Raw genomic sequence first — 14,396 nt, 5'->3', positions numbered from 1 at the left:
ATGATCACCCAAAAGCAACAGGAAGAATGATATTACAACAAAAAGGCTAGGGCCAGACCACTAAAAGTCAAGGACTATGTGCTCAAAGCCTAAACACAAGAAAGCAAAGACCCGCGGGTAGACAAACTTGGAACAAATTGGGATGACCCATACAAAATCATTGCAACAGCAAACAAAGGGTCATTCCAACTGGAAACAATGGAAGGGAAACCGCTACCAAACAACTAGAATGTTGCCCACCTCAAGTACTTCAATTTTTAAGAAATAATGTTTCCAACGTCGTACACTTTTTCCCGCACTTGAGTTTTATCCCGATTGGGTTTTCTCAATGAGTTTTTTAATGAGGTGACAAGGAGAACACTTAAAGTTGAAATGCAAATGGATGGGGACACAGGACAATCAGTTCATTGCCCAACCTCTCAATACCTCTCTAGGTCGACCAATGAAGGGACTAGATAGACTAGGACTGGAATGCCAGCCAGGAAAACATGTAAATTTCTCCAATATATATAAACAAAGCACAAATGCATGAAGTTCACCCATGCTTTCGCCAAATCAACGGATCAACTAAGCAAAAGTTAAATTCGACCTCGTTCGAATTCACTACGGGTCACATTCGACCTCGTTCGAATTAACACCCATATTGCCCCCGGCCATTGTTAAACAAAAGTTACATTCGACCTCGTTCAAATTAACTACAAGTGGCATTCGACCTCGTTCAAATTAACTACAGGTTACATTCAACCTTGTTCGAATTAACACTCATACGGCCCCGACCATTTTTAAACAAAAGTTAACCTCGTTCAAATTAACTACGGGTTACATTCGACCTCGTTCGAATTAACACCCATACGGCCCCCGACCATTGATAAACAAAAGTTACATTTGACCTTGTTCGAATAAACTAACAGGTTACATTCGACCTCATTCGAATTAATACCCATACAGCCCCCGACCATTGTTAAACAAAAGTTACATTCGACCTCGTTCGAATTAACTACGGGTTACGTTCGACCTCATTCGAATTAACACATATATGGCCCTCGGCCATTGTTAAACAAAAGTTACATTCGACCTCGTTCGAATTAACTACGCGTTACATTCGACCTCGTTCGAATTAACACCTATACGGCCCCCAGCCATTGTTAAGAAAAAGTTACATTTGACCTTATTCGAATTAACTATGGGTTACATTTGAATTAACACCCATACGTTCCCCGGTCATTGTTAAGCAAAAGCTACATTCAACCTCATTCGAATTAACACTCATATGGCCCCCGACCGTTCTTAAGTACCAGTTACATTCAACCTCGCTCGAATTAACTGACATTCGACCTTGCTAAAATTTACCTACATTCATCCTTGCTCGAATTAACTTACATTCGACCTCGTTTCGAACTAAGTACAAGTTATATTCGACCTTGCTCGAATTAACTAAGTTACATTCGACCTCTTTTCGAAGTAAGTACAAGTTATATTCGACCTCGCTCGAATTAACTAAGTTATATTCGACCTCATTTCGAACTAAGTTCATGTTACATTCGACCTCGCTCGAATTAACTTAAGTTCGACCTTGTTTCTAACTAAGTACAAGTTACATTCGACCTCACTCGAATTAACTAATTTACGTTCGACTATGTTTTGAACTAAGTATAAGTTATATTCGACCTCGCTCGAATTAACTAAGTTACGTTTGACCTCATTCCGAACTAAGTTCAGGTTACATTTGACCTCGTTCGAATTAACAGTTACTGGCCTCCGACCATGACCGAAACAATTCTATTTCGACCTTGTTCAACACATATAATCGGCGTCAAGAACTTTCCCCACTGTCATCAAATCTCTAAATATATCTAGCTGGTCCTCGGCGTAGATCCTCTTCTCATATAAACCCCCCAGAACATCAGGGTAAGCAGAAGTGTGAGAGGAGGATGGATGAGCCAATAATTTGGCCTTCTCAGCCTTGAAAACGTCGACTTGGTCACCAAGGCTCGAAACCTCTTTTTCTATTTCCCCTACCCATTCATCAAACCACTCTTCTTTGAGTTTGGCCATCTCCAAATCGTTTGCCCGCTCAGATCGGAGAACAAAGATTGCAGCCTCCAAGCCTCCACTTTTGTCGAAGCCGCCAATCGAGCGAACTCGGACTTCTCCAAATCCGTTGTCTTCTCGGTGAACTCACCACTCAAAGCATCAACCTTGACCAAACATTGCTCGAGCTCGGCCGACAGAGAGATCACTTAGGCCTGAAAGTCCGCACATTGGGCCTCAACTCCCTTGCTCACCTCGAGCTCCTCTTCTTTATCCCTCAACGGCCCTTCAAGGACGTTGCACTTGCCGATGACCCTCATTAACTCATCTTATTTTTGCTTCAACTCATCCCTGATGGCTTGGAAATTGCCACTCTTGCCAAACCGCCTACAGATCTCGCAGTGCTTGTTGCAATATTCACGGTACTTTCTGTCCATCTTATTAAAAATGGTTGTTTACCGTAAAAATGATAATAACAATTAAATTTGTTGATGGGACTCTAAAAATACGTAATCTATTTTTCTGCTAGTTGGTTAAGCAGTTGATTCTATGTATGTGAGACTTAGAGACGACATAAGATTAAAGGAAGAAGTTATAAGCAAATTGATGGGTCAATTATCGGGGCCTCGAGCTCGTCGATTCGGGGCCTCGAGGTCGATTCCGGAGCTCAGCAGGGAGCTATTGAGGGGGGGTCGAAATATGACTAACAGTTGTACTAAAATCAATGGAGGCTTTTTATGGCCAATGATAACCAATAAATGATGAACGAATATGAAGATAATAAATGAAAGCAATAATATCAAGAGAATATGCTAGAGAGCAAATAGAAAGTTCTTGTATATTTCGTGAGGAGCAACCGAAGCAACAGTGATCTTACAAAATGACAAAGATCCCCTTTATATAGGAGGGGAGTCCCAACAAAGTACAAGTGCATTTATTTACAAAGATATGGGGATGGTACATTTAGCTATTGCTATGACACAGTCTCAGACTAGCCTGACAAGTTTTGTCGGCTCTAGCTTCACGCCTTGGGCACTCAACATTTTCCCAATATAGCCGTTGATCCGTATTGCCTCGAGGTCGAGCATCGGTAGCCCTCAAAGGTAACCTGGACCCCCAGTCTCAAGCATTGGGAAGTATGTTTGCGGGGCCTCATAATGATGAGGAAATTGGACCGTCTGATTTTGCCGTGCACAAATAGTCGCCGCATTTTTTAGAGTAAAAGTGATAAGAAATGACCTTGAGCCTCTGCCCCTTTCGATACTCTTATGACGATGGCAGTCGTAAAGTGCAAAAAGGCAATGTACACACGGCCCTTAAAGGCTTCCACATTGATAATGGCAGTTAGCTGCCCCTTGGCCTCCTTCAACGCGCACTTGGGGCTTCTATAAATACTCCCCCTCTCGTTCTTTCCAACTTACTACATTTCCAAACCCTAAAGAAGGTTCTTCTGCTTTTATTCTTATTCTTTCTTAGGAATGTGACTCCCTTTTTTCTTTCGGAATTTTTTAGTGATGACGAAAACTTCCGCCTCTGTTTTTCAGGAGAATGCGACCTCATCATCTTCTTTTTTATCTCAATGTGAATCGGCAATGCCTCCTCGTGTTGAAGAATGTGTTCCAAGATTTTTCTCGATGGCTTCTGATTTCAAGGTCGAGAGGCCTTTTTTGAAGCTGGGGCGCTGTGAGCCAGTGACTCAGTATATTAGCTCTATAACGGACGTCGGAAGAGTGAGAGCCGATTGTCGCTGGGGGAATGCGATGCTTGTGGAGATCCCTGATTGGGAGGACAAGATTATGATACATAAAGTCGATTTTCTCAGTGTGTATACTTACCCGTTTACCCTAGGGCTGGTTGGCCATATTCACCTCCGATCGACCCCGTAATTCTTGTCTTCTACCAGCGGTATCATGTAACCTTTCGTTCTGGTGTATTATTTACATGATCAGACACTACATGAACATGATCAAGGGGATGCCTTTCACCATCAATCATCTGATCAGGATGTACAACCCCTACCTCTTTCGCAGAGGTCTAATCAAACTCTACTGCCGAGCCTCGAGGTCCCTCTTCGCCAATACCGAGGAGCTTAGGAATAGGGAATGGATAGGCCGCTTTGTCCAAGTAAAGACTTCTGACCTCATCCTGGTGGAAAGGTTGGCGTTTCTCGAGATGTGGATTGTGGAATGTAAGTAGACATGTTATTTAGTATCCCTTCGCTTCTCTTTGAGTATGTTCCCCTAGGCACTTAATTTCTCTAATTATGTAGCCGCAACAATTTATCTTGGTGTGGTCGCGAACCTCCCGAGTTGGGTCAGCCTTCTGGGATTGATTTTCCTATATACAGAGCGAGCGTGGCGTGATATATCTAAGGCTCGGTGGGAAGCTAAGGATAATAGTGAGCCTCTACCCCTGTCGTAGTCATTCTTCTCGACCTAAATCGCGTCCGGCAGCTCTCTCATTCCCTGTGATTACCTCTTGCATTTATGCAGGTCTAGGGGACGTCTCCCTAATAAAGGGAGCATTACCTGGCTGGGAGGATGATTCGGTACCCGATGAAGGGAAGAAGAGACAAAGGGACCCGTTGGACGAGCCTTCTGAATCTAAGAAGATTAAGGCGGAAGAAGCTAAAGCCGACCCGGTAGCTCTAACCCCAGAATTAGCGGGCATCCCTCGAGTTGAGGGTGAGGAGGAAAATAACTTCTCGATAGTGCCCGAGGGAGGAATAAACCTGGACGATCTTGGGATTGCGGAGATGGTGGTTTTCGAGTAGGAGTTTGATGTTGTTGCGGTCTCACTTCGTGGCAGAGAGACAACTATGGGAGTATCGGGTTCTACCCCCGAGCTGGTCAGTAGTCAAAGTTCCCCTCAGTCTGGGGTGCCTTCGTTAGATGGTTTGATGGCATGCGCTTCCACCCATTTGGAGAAATAGTCAATCATAAACAAAATGAATCTAGCCTTACCTAGTGTCGTTGGAAGGGGTCTGACGATGTCCATACCCCACTTCATGAACGGCGATGGCGACAAGACCGAATGGAGCTATTCACTGGGTTGGTGAATCATCGTGGCAAATCTCTGGCATTTGTTGCACTTACGGACGAATTCTTTGGTGTCCCTTTCTATGTTGTCCCAATAGTAGCCTTCTTTGATTACCTTTCGAACTACGGCATCGGAACCGGAATGATTTCCGCAGATGCCCTCATGAATTTCTTGGAGTACATAACCTGTATCCCCTGGCGCCAGACATACTACTAGGGGGCCATCGAAAGTTCTTATGTATAAAGTCTTGTTTTCATCAAGCAAGAATCGGGCTGCTTTGGTTCTCAAGGCCCTCGACTCCTTTGGATCCTCGGGCAATTTTCCGTCTTTCAAATAATCAATATATTTATTTCTCCAGTCCCATGTTAGGCTAGTGGAATTGATCTCCGCATGACCTTCCTCGATCACTGATTTAGATAGCTGAACAAGAGCCCTGGGGAGTAGGTCATCTTCTTCAACCGATGATCCCAAGTTTGCGAGGGCATCGACCTTGCTGTTTTGATCTCGAGGTACATGAACTAAAGTCCATTCTTTGAAGCGACGTAATGCGACTTGGAGTTTGTCCAAATATCATCCTATCTTCTCAGACCTCATAGCTCTCATTCACCTGGCTCACTACCAGGAGTGAATTGCATTTTGCTTCGATGGTCTCGGCTCCCAAGCATTTGGCCAATTCTAAACCTGCAATCATAGCCTCATACTCGACTTCATTGTTAGTCAATTTTGTAGTTTTTATAGATTGTCTGATCATGCCGCCCGTAGGTGGCTTTAGGACTATACCGAGTCCGGAACCTCTCACGTTTGTGGTGCCGTCAGTGAATAGGGTCCATACCCCGGAAGACGTGCCTGATTTCAGTAAAAGTTCCTTTTCTACCTCGAGCACGAGGGAGGGAGAGAAATTGACCACAGAATCTGCAAGAATTTGGGACTTGATGGCCGTTCGAGGTTGATACTCGATATTATACCCCCCGAGTTCGATGGTCCAGTTGGCCAATCGACCCGATAGTTCGGGTTTGTGCAATATGCTCCAGAGGGGGTACATCATTAGAATGCAAATACAGTGGCACTGAAAATAAGGTTTCAATTTTTGTGATGCACTTATGAACGCAAGAGAAGAAATGATGGTTTTGGCATCCCCTAAGGTCTGGCTTACATAATAAATATGAAATTGCGTACCTTGCTCTTCTCGAACTAGAATGCCGCTTACTACTATCTCGGATACGGCCAAGTATAGATATAATGTCTCATCCTCCTTTGACGTGTGGAACAGAGGTGGGCTAGTCAGATATCGCTTCAGATTTTCTAAGGCGCGTTGGCACTCTGGAGTCCATTCGAAGTTGTTTTTCCTTTTGAGCAAAGAGAAGAAATGATGGCTCCTATCGGATGACCTTGAAATGAATCTGCCCAGAGCCGTTATTCGCCATGTTAGCTGTTGCACGGGCTTTACGTTGTTTACCACCGTGATTTCTTCGATGACCTTGATTTTATCGGGTTAATCTCGATCCCCCTATTTGATACCATGAAGCCTAAGAATTTGCCCGAACCTACTCCGAAGGCACATTTCTGGGGGTTGAGCTTTATATTGTAACTTCTGAGGATGTCAAATGTTTCCTGCAAATGAGTTAAATGGTCCTCTGCGCGCAGGGACTTAACTAGCATATCGTCAACATAAACTTCCATGGATTTACCTACTTGATTCTCAAACATTTTATTGACTAGGCACTGGTATGTGGCCCCCGTGTTTTTTAGCCCGAAGGGCATCACATTGTAGTAGTAGGTACCATAATTTGTGATGAACGAAGTCTTCTCCCTGTCCTTAGGGTTCATCTGGATTTGATTGTACCCCGAGTAGGCATCGAGGAAGGTGATGATCTTGTGGCCAACTGTGGCATCAATCAGACGATCGATGTTAGGCAATGGGAACGAATCCTTGGGACACGCCTTATTTAAGTCTTTATAATCTACGCATATTAGCTTATTTCCCTTTTTGGGTACTGCTACTACATTGGCCAGCCATTCGGGGGTACTTTACCTCTCTAATAGACCCTATTTTAAGGAGTTTTGTTACCTCGTCCTTGATGAATGCATGTTTTATCTCGGACTGGGGTCTTCTTTTTTGATTCACCGGTTTAAACTTAGGGTCGACACTCAGTCGGTAGGAGGTTATTTCCTGCGACATACTTATCATATCTAAGTGGGACCAAGCGAAACAGTCGATGTTATCCATAAGAAATTGAAAGATTTTTTTCCTGAGTTCGGGGGTTAATCTTGTTCCCAAGTATACCTTATGATCGGGGAGGTGTTCGATCAAAACAGCTTGCTCTAGATCTTCGATTGTCGATTTTGTTTCATCTGACTTTTCGGGGGCAACGAAGGTTCGAGGAGCGAGGAAATCTTCTTCGTCGTCCTCGGGAGTCTGTATGCTTCCAGACTCGTCTAAGGTTGGGAGCACGGGGGTCAACTCCTCCTGCTAAATCACAAACATTTCTTTCGTTGCGTGTTGTTCTCCATGTATGGTCGTTATGCCATCCTTTTTCGAAAATTTAATCATTTGGTGCAGGTTTGATGGTACTGCCCTCTTGCTGCGTATCCACGGCCGGCCAAGCAATGCATTATACCTTATGTCGCCATTAGTGACTTGAAACTTTATGTTCTGAACCGTGCCGGACGTGTCGACTGGGAGGGTGATTTCTCCTTTTGTTACTTCACCGGTCATGTTGAAGCCTTGGAGGACCCGGGAGGCGGGTATAATCTGGTCGAGCAACCCAAGTTGTTCTACTACCCCTGACCTGATTATGTTGGCCGAGCTGTCGGGACCCACGAGCACACGTTTCACTTGAACGTTGTTTATAAGAAATGATATTACCAGCGCGTCGTTGTGTGGCTCAGTCAAGGTATCGAGATACTCTTCGCTGAACGCGAAGGTGTCTTCGGCCACACGGTCTCGGATCGGCCCTTCTACTGTAGTAGATATTTTTGTATGCTTGATCATGGACCCTTGGGGAATGTCGATCCCTTCAATAATCATATGAACGACATGCCGAGGGATCTCTCTTTGTGCTCAGGTCGGAACAGACACACCATTCTCTCTCCGGTTTTTTAGGTGGTTGTTTTCATCTCTATTTACCGAGTTAGGCATTTCGACCTGCAATTTGAAGATCTTGGACAAGAACAGGTGTGAAGATAACTTGCATTATGTAATGAAACCAGCAAGAAAATAATCACTATTATTTTTAGCCCCACGGTGGGCGCCAAACTATTTACCGTGAAAATAGTAATAACAAATAAATTTGTTGATGGGACTCTAAAAATATGTGATCTATTTTTATGCTAGTTGGTTAAGCAGTTGATGCTATATATGTGTGACTTAGAGACAACATAAGAGTAAAGGAAGAAATGATCGGGGCCTCGAGGTCGATTCCGGAGCTCGGCAGGGAGATATTGAGGGGGGGTCGAAGTACGACTAACAGTTGTACTAAAATCAATGGAGGCTCTTTATGGCCAATGATAAGCAATAAATAATGAACGAATATGAAGATAATAAATGAAAGCAATAATATCAAGAGAATATGTTAGAGAGCAAATAGAAAGTTCTTGTATATTTTGCGTGGAGAAACTGAAGCAACAGAGAGCTTACAAAATGACTAGGATCCCCTTTATATAGGAGGGGAGTCCCAACAAAGTACAAGTGCATTTATTTACAAAGACATGGGGATGGGACATTTAGCTATTGGTATGACATAGTCTCAGACTAGCCTGACAGGTTTTGTCGGCTCTAGCTTCATGCCTTGGGAACTCCCCATTTTCCCAATATAGCCGTTGATCCGTATTTCCCCGAGGTCGAGCATCAGCAGCTCTCAAAGGTGAACCTCGACCCCCAATCTCGAGCCTTTGGAAGTATGTTCGCGGTGTCGCATAATGACGAGGAAACGGGACCCTCCGATTTCACCGTACACAATGGTCCTATGCCTCTACTCTCAGAGGGCACTCTCGATCTCCAAAATAATGGTTTGAAGGGAAAAGAGGAGAAAACCAAAGTCAAACAAAGAAATAAAAGTGAATTACGAGGCACAAAAGTTAAAAGGTCGGAAAGAGTTACCCTGAGGGCGAGGCCGGCTATACCCGATGACAGAGCAACATCGTCTAGTTTTTCAAGAGCTCGGCCCACTACATTAGAGTAAAGAGGACCTAAGGAAGGGCGTTGTGACCAAACACACTCACGTAAGTATACGTGGTTGTCAACTAATAGAGTAGTGAGTAGAGTATCGTTCCCATGAAGGCTTATGATTAATTTTTTACTATTTCAAACTCAATCAACTTATCGATTCAAGAGATTTCTCACAAAATATGTAATTGATTAATTTACTACCTAAAACTATCAATCAATGAAATAACTAGAAATCAACCACAACACTTAAGCAATTTCGAATAACAATCAGTAGGAGAGGATATTCTAAGGTCATAGGCTAGCTAAAAATCATGTTGCGTTCTTGGCTTAAAATGACTATTTGATTTATCTAGATTGTTAATTGACATGGTTAATATTACTCATAAGAATCTGTCGAGTTCTTACTTGCCTATTCAAGCTAACTTAATGCCTATATGTCTATGTAATTAAGATTAACAATAATGCATTTACAATTCCTGAATTTCAACCAAGAAAGGCAATTAGGTATATTTCTATCCTAATTGCGAATCCATTCCCCAATGCTCAGATTCAACAACTTGCTCTATTTAATTTTATATGCAATCTAGAATTCCCACTTTCGAGTTCAACTCTAGATTCGTAAATAGTATTTCACTGTCAGCTACTGAACAAAATAATTAAAAATAGAATTGAATAAACAACCCAATATAATAAACTCAATCTCGTCAATTTAAACTTCAAATGTCAACATTCATGTAGCACCCATGACCCCAGAATAATAGGGTTCTTAGCCACGCATGCTCATGGTAACAATCTCAAATGATTCCCAAGAATACATAAAATCATTAAAAGAAGGAAAAAGTAACTCAAGACAAATTCCGTGGTTTCCAAACTTTGTGATGGCTTTCTCCGCTTCCCAATGTGTTAGATGACCTAAAAGAGGCATTTTTTGCTTATACATTGCATACAAAAGTCATGGGCCAAAGTTTTTCTTCTCCTAATCCGACTCAACTTCCACTTCTTCAGCTTCGCATCTTCACATCCACCCTTTGTTCCTTCATCTCTGTCGTGCCCAGGTTCAGATACTAAGGCGGATGCCTTGGCCCGACTTCAATGCTAAGGGTGCACAAAATACAATTTTTCCTAGGTTGAATGTGATGCATCCATCCTCTTCTCCTATAGCTGGACCACATTTTCTTCATATTTTACACTTCAAACATCCTAAATCATCACACACAACTCGATTAGCCATAAAACCAATAATCAACACATGTTGGGCATTTTAAAGATCAAATAGCATCAAAAGGTGGTTAAAACATGAGTGAAGTAACATTGTAACATATAGAATAATGCCAACATCATCATTTCACAATTAAACCTTTGTTTGTCCTCGCGCAAAGTAGAATCAACATACAACAGATCGAACAAAATTAAGCTTATCGCTATCAAACCACACATTTCAATTAAGCTTAAGCAACCATGACTTTGGTTGATACCAACAATTAGCCCCTTGCATATGCATTCGCGGACTTTCGTCTCCATGTTAAAAACATTCCAAGCACAATAGTGAACAGTTCTAAAGAGTCAAATAACAACTTCGGGACATCTCAACCTTAGAAACTAACTCCCTAGCATAATTACTTTCAGGCCAACTTACTCACTCTGACTGAAGAGCTTAATAAAGTCACCTATCCATCATGAAATGTGCCCTCACCACAAAACAGAGAAAGATCGTCCACACACTCAAATAAAATTTTAACGTAATTTAAGGACTTCAAACAATAGAAGAACTCACTCACTCTCTCAAGAAGTTCACATGCGCACAAAAGGTACCATATGTTTTCCCTTAATGTAAATCTCTACTAATGTAAGCTCGCTCGATCTAAAATCAATTAGGACTTTTTATGGTTGTAATGTGGTCTAAGGGACGGGTAGGATATATATAGGAATAGTGGTTCGCCCTCCTAAGCACTTTAATACATCACATAATCAAATTTAATCGCAAATTCTAAAATCCCAACTTCAATTTCACAACTAAAATCACTCCCAAAAAGGTTCCCTTTTTCTTTAAGCACTATTGTCATTTACACTCCACTAGCAAAAATAAGATATTTATTCATCTCTAGTCTTCCTTCTTTTTTTTCTTCAGATTTTGTTTTCTTTCTTCTCTTTTTTTTTAATTTCCGCCAGTGGTGTATTATTTTACAAAATAAGTGCATATTTCTCCCTTTCATTGGTTCCACTCAAAAGCCACCAAAATTCTCTCCTTAATTCATTTAGCGCTCATTTCACAATTAAAGTGATTTAAGAGGTAAAAGGATCAAAAGTTTCAATTAAGAACAAAGGGGTATAAGCTTGTACCGTGGGTGCCAAATAAAAGGTCTACAGGCTCAAAATGGCTAACTAGGGATGATTTTATTTTTGGTAGCATTACAATTCAAAAGGATCAAAGAAGGCCTAAAATCATATTTCAAACCGAGCAAAACCTAGGATTTCGCTTTAATTCACATGCAGAGCAAGTTCTAGACACAAATGTTCTACACAAAACTTATACAAAAATTTCACCACACAATGGCACATGATTCACTTAGGATAGCTACATTCCAACTTTCAATCAAAGAAAGTACGGAGTCAAGCCACAATTTTAATGCGCAAAACACGGCAGTTAGCACAAGAGCCAAGAAAATGAGCCTAAGCGTCACAAAATAAACTATTCAACTTTTCAAGGAAAAAATAGTTCTCATAAACTCATGGAGAAAGTTATAATCCTCATGCTCGGGTTTAACTCTGTTGGTATCAAACAAGTCACAGAATGTGCTGAATTTAGTCTGAGTCTTTATATCCTATACTACTCTAAAAAGAAAAACTAATACCTGATTTAAAAATTCATCCCTTGGAAAAGAACCGATGGCCAAAGAAAAACCAAGGGGGATTATTTCCTAATAGATTAAATTTACTAACTACTCAAGGCAAATAAAATATTTTTGTGCTTTTCTTTGTTTTTCTGTCAATTTTCTAATACTAACACTAATTCCAAGAATCAAATGAAAATCTTCTTGTATTTTTTTCAAGGACCTTAATCCCTCGAGAGAACTGTCCTGGTAGTCCGTCGTCAGGAAAAGTCCTATATTTTCTAAATATTTTTTTCTACAAACTATTATAGTGTTACTTACTACAAATAGACACAACAAGAGACTAAGAGTTACTACATATAGATGAATATACCAACTATTACAGGCCATTAATTCAGTGAATATTACATCCCAAACAATATCAAAAGCAACAAACATTGTAATAGTTAAATACATTTATCCAAAATAAAAATAAATAACCCCCACCCCACACGTACAACCATGCATTGTCCTTAATGCACACAAATAAAGTAGATTAGGGTGAGAAGAAACTCCCTAAAGTCAAGGTGGAAGGATCCTCTGCGGTCTACAGAAGGGCATCAGCAGCGGTGGTCTGGGAAGCCGGGGTGGAAGTAGCGCAACAATTGAGTGAGTACTCGAAGCTTTCACGATATCTATCATAGCCCAATCTGGCCTAGAAATAGCATCCTCATGAATAGGGGACTCAGTCACAGTCCTATCATCACCCAGTGGAGCTGAGTTTGTAGCATGCGGCATAACGGTCTCAGTAGGAATGGAGGATGGAGACTCAGGAACTATAGGGAGAGTAGAGGTGGATGGTCTAGCAGTGGATGATGCAAGCAGGTGTGAGATATCTATATTTGTACGTTGAATCAAAGCATGGAGGAGTAGTGATACCTCCCTCATCATCGTAGCCTTCTCAGCCTGGACTCAGCATAGATCCGTACGAGTCTGAATCAACTCACCTCTAGTGGCACTCAACTCTGCACGAGTCGCAATCAACTCAGCCCCTTTCTCTTTTATATCAGCTTGCATCTGCTCAAACAACTGTTGAATAGTGAACTTAGAAGCTCTTTCCCTGTTCGGCTCAAGTAAATGAATAATATCATATGGTCTTGGAGCTTTAGCCTCGATGTCATCATTCTCCTTGTCCCATAGCACTCCCATCTCTGTCAAGTAAGTTGGTAAGGTATTCGTGAAGAACAACCTCCACTTGTAGTTCATCCTAGTGCACTGCATCTAGTCGTGCATGATGGCCCCCGAGTTGAGCGGGATCCCCTCCAATAAAGAATACAACACTAGTGCTCGGTATCGAGGGACATTAGTTTTGTATTAGCACAACATCAGGCGGTTGCATATGAAATTCAGAACCATACGTGTTAATGCGCTCATGATTTCTTTGGCCAGAGAATGGTATTGTATACTCCCATGCTTCTAATTTGAATCTTTCCTAGTAGGGCATAGGACATACTAAATGTGTGAGTAATCAGGCTCTTTGCATATAGAGTCATACCTGTCCATTGGTGTGTGTGGCACCCTTAAGAACTCATTCAAAGCTTCAGCTGAGACATTGATATCCATCCTTCGTACTCTCACAATGCTGCCCTGTGAGTGACGCCAATTGGCGTTGTTTACCTCGAAAAATACGAGTAACAATTAAAGATAATTCGTGGTTTTAAAGATACGTTATATATTCTAATACTAGTGATTAAACAAGTAATATAGAGCTTCAGTAGGAAGAAATAATAGACCAAACCAAAGTTGTCGAAGCAGTATAGGCCTCGAGCTTGGCTATCCAAGGGGCTCGAAGTCGATTAAGACCAATAAAGTTTGAACAATAAACTAAAGGCAGTAAAGCTGAAAAATAATTGATGAGCACATTAAACAAGTAAAAAATAAGAATGTTCTATTGTAGTGAATGATCTAATCTTTATAAAATGATTGGGGTCCCCGTTATATAGGAGGAGAAAACCCCAATATATTACCTTGTTCATAAAGGTAAAGAATCCTATTGGTATATGTGTATAACGGTCTAGTACGGACCTGTACCATTTCGTACAACCCTTATCCTATAATTAATGCTCAAATCCACGTGCCCTTGAGAAATTCCTGTTCTTTCTTGATTGACTTCGAGATTATGTTGTCCTAGATGCAGGCTGTGTCAGGCCTTTGATCAGCTTCCTTGAGGTAGGTGTCCCTTAGCCGGATCTGCCCCACACCTCGAGTCTCCCAGACTCAAGCATATAGCCCAATTTAAGACTCCAAAATCATACCCCTCGATTTTGACCGTATACAGTTAGTCCCCG

Source organism: Nicotiana sylvestris, chromosome 1 (assembly GCF_000393655.2).
Source record: "Nicotiana sylvestris chromosome 1, ASM39365v2, whole genome shotgun sequence".
Classification (NCBI taxonomy): domain Eukaryota; kingdom Viridiplantae; phylum Streptophyta; class Magnoliopsida; order Solanales; family Solanaceae; genus Nicotiana; species Nicotiana sylvestris.
This window is presented reverse-complemented; position numbering follows the sequence as displayed.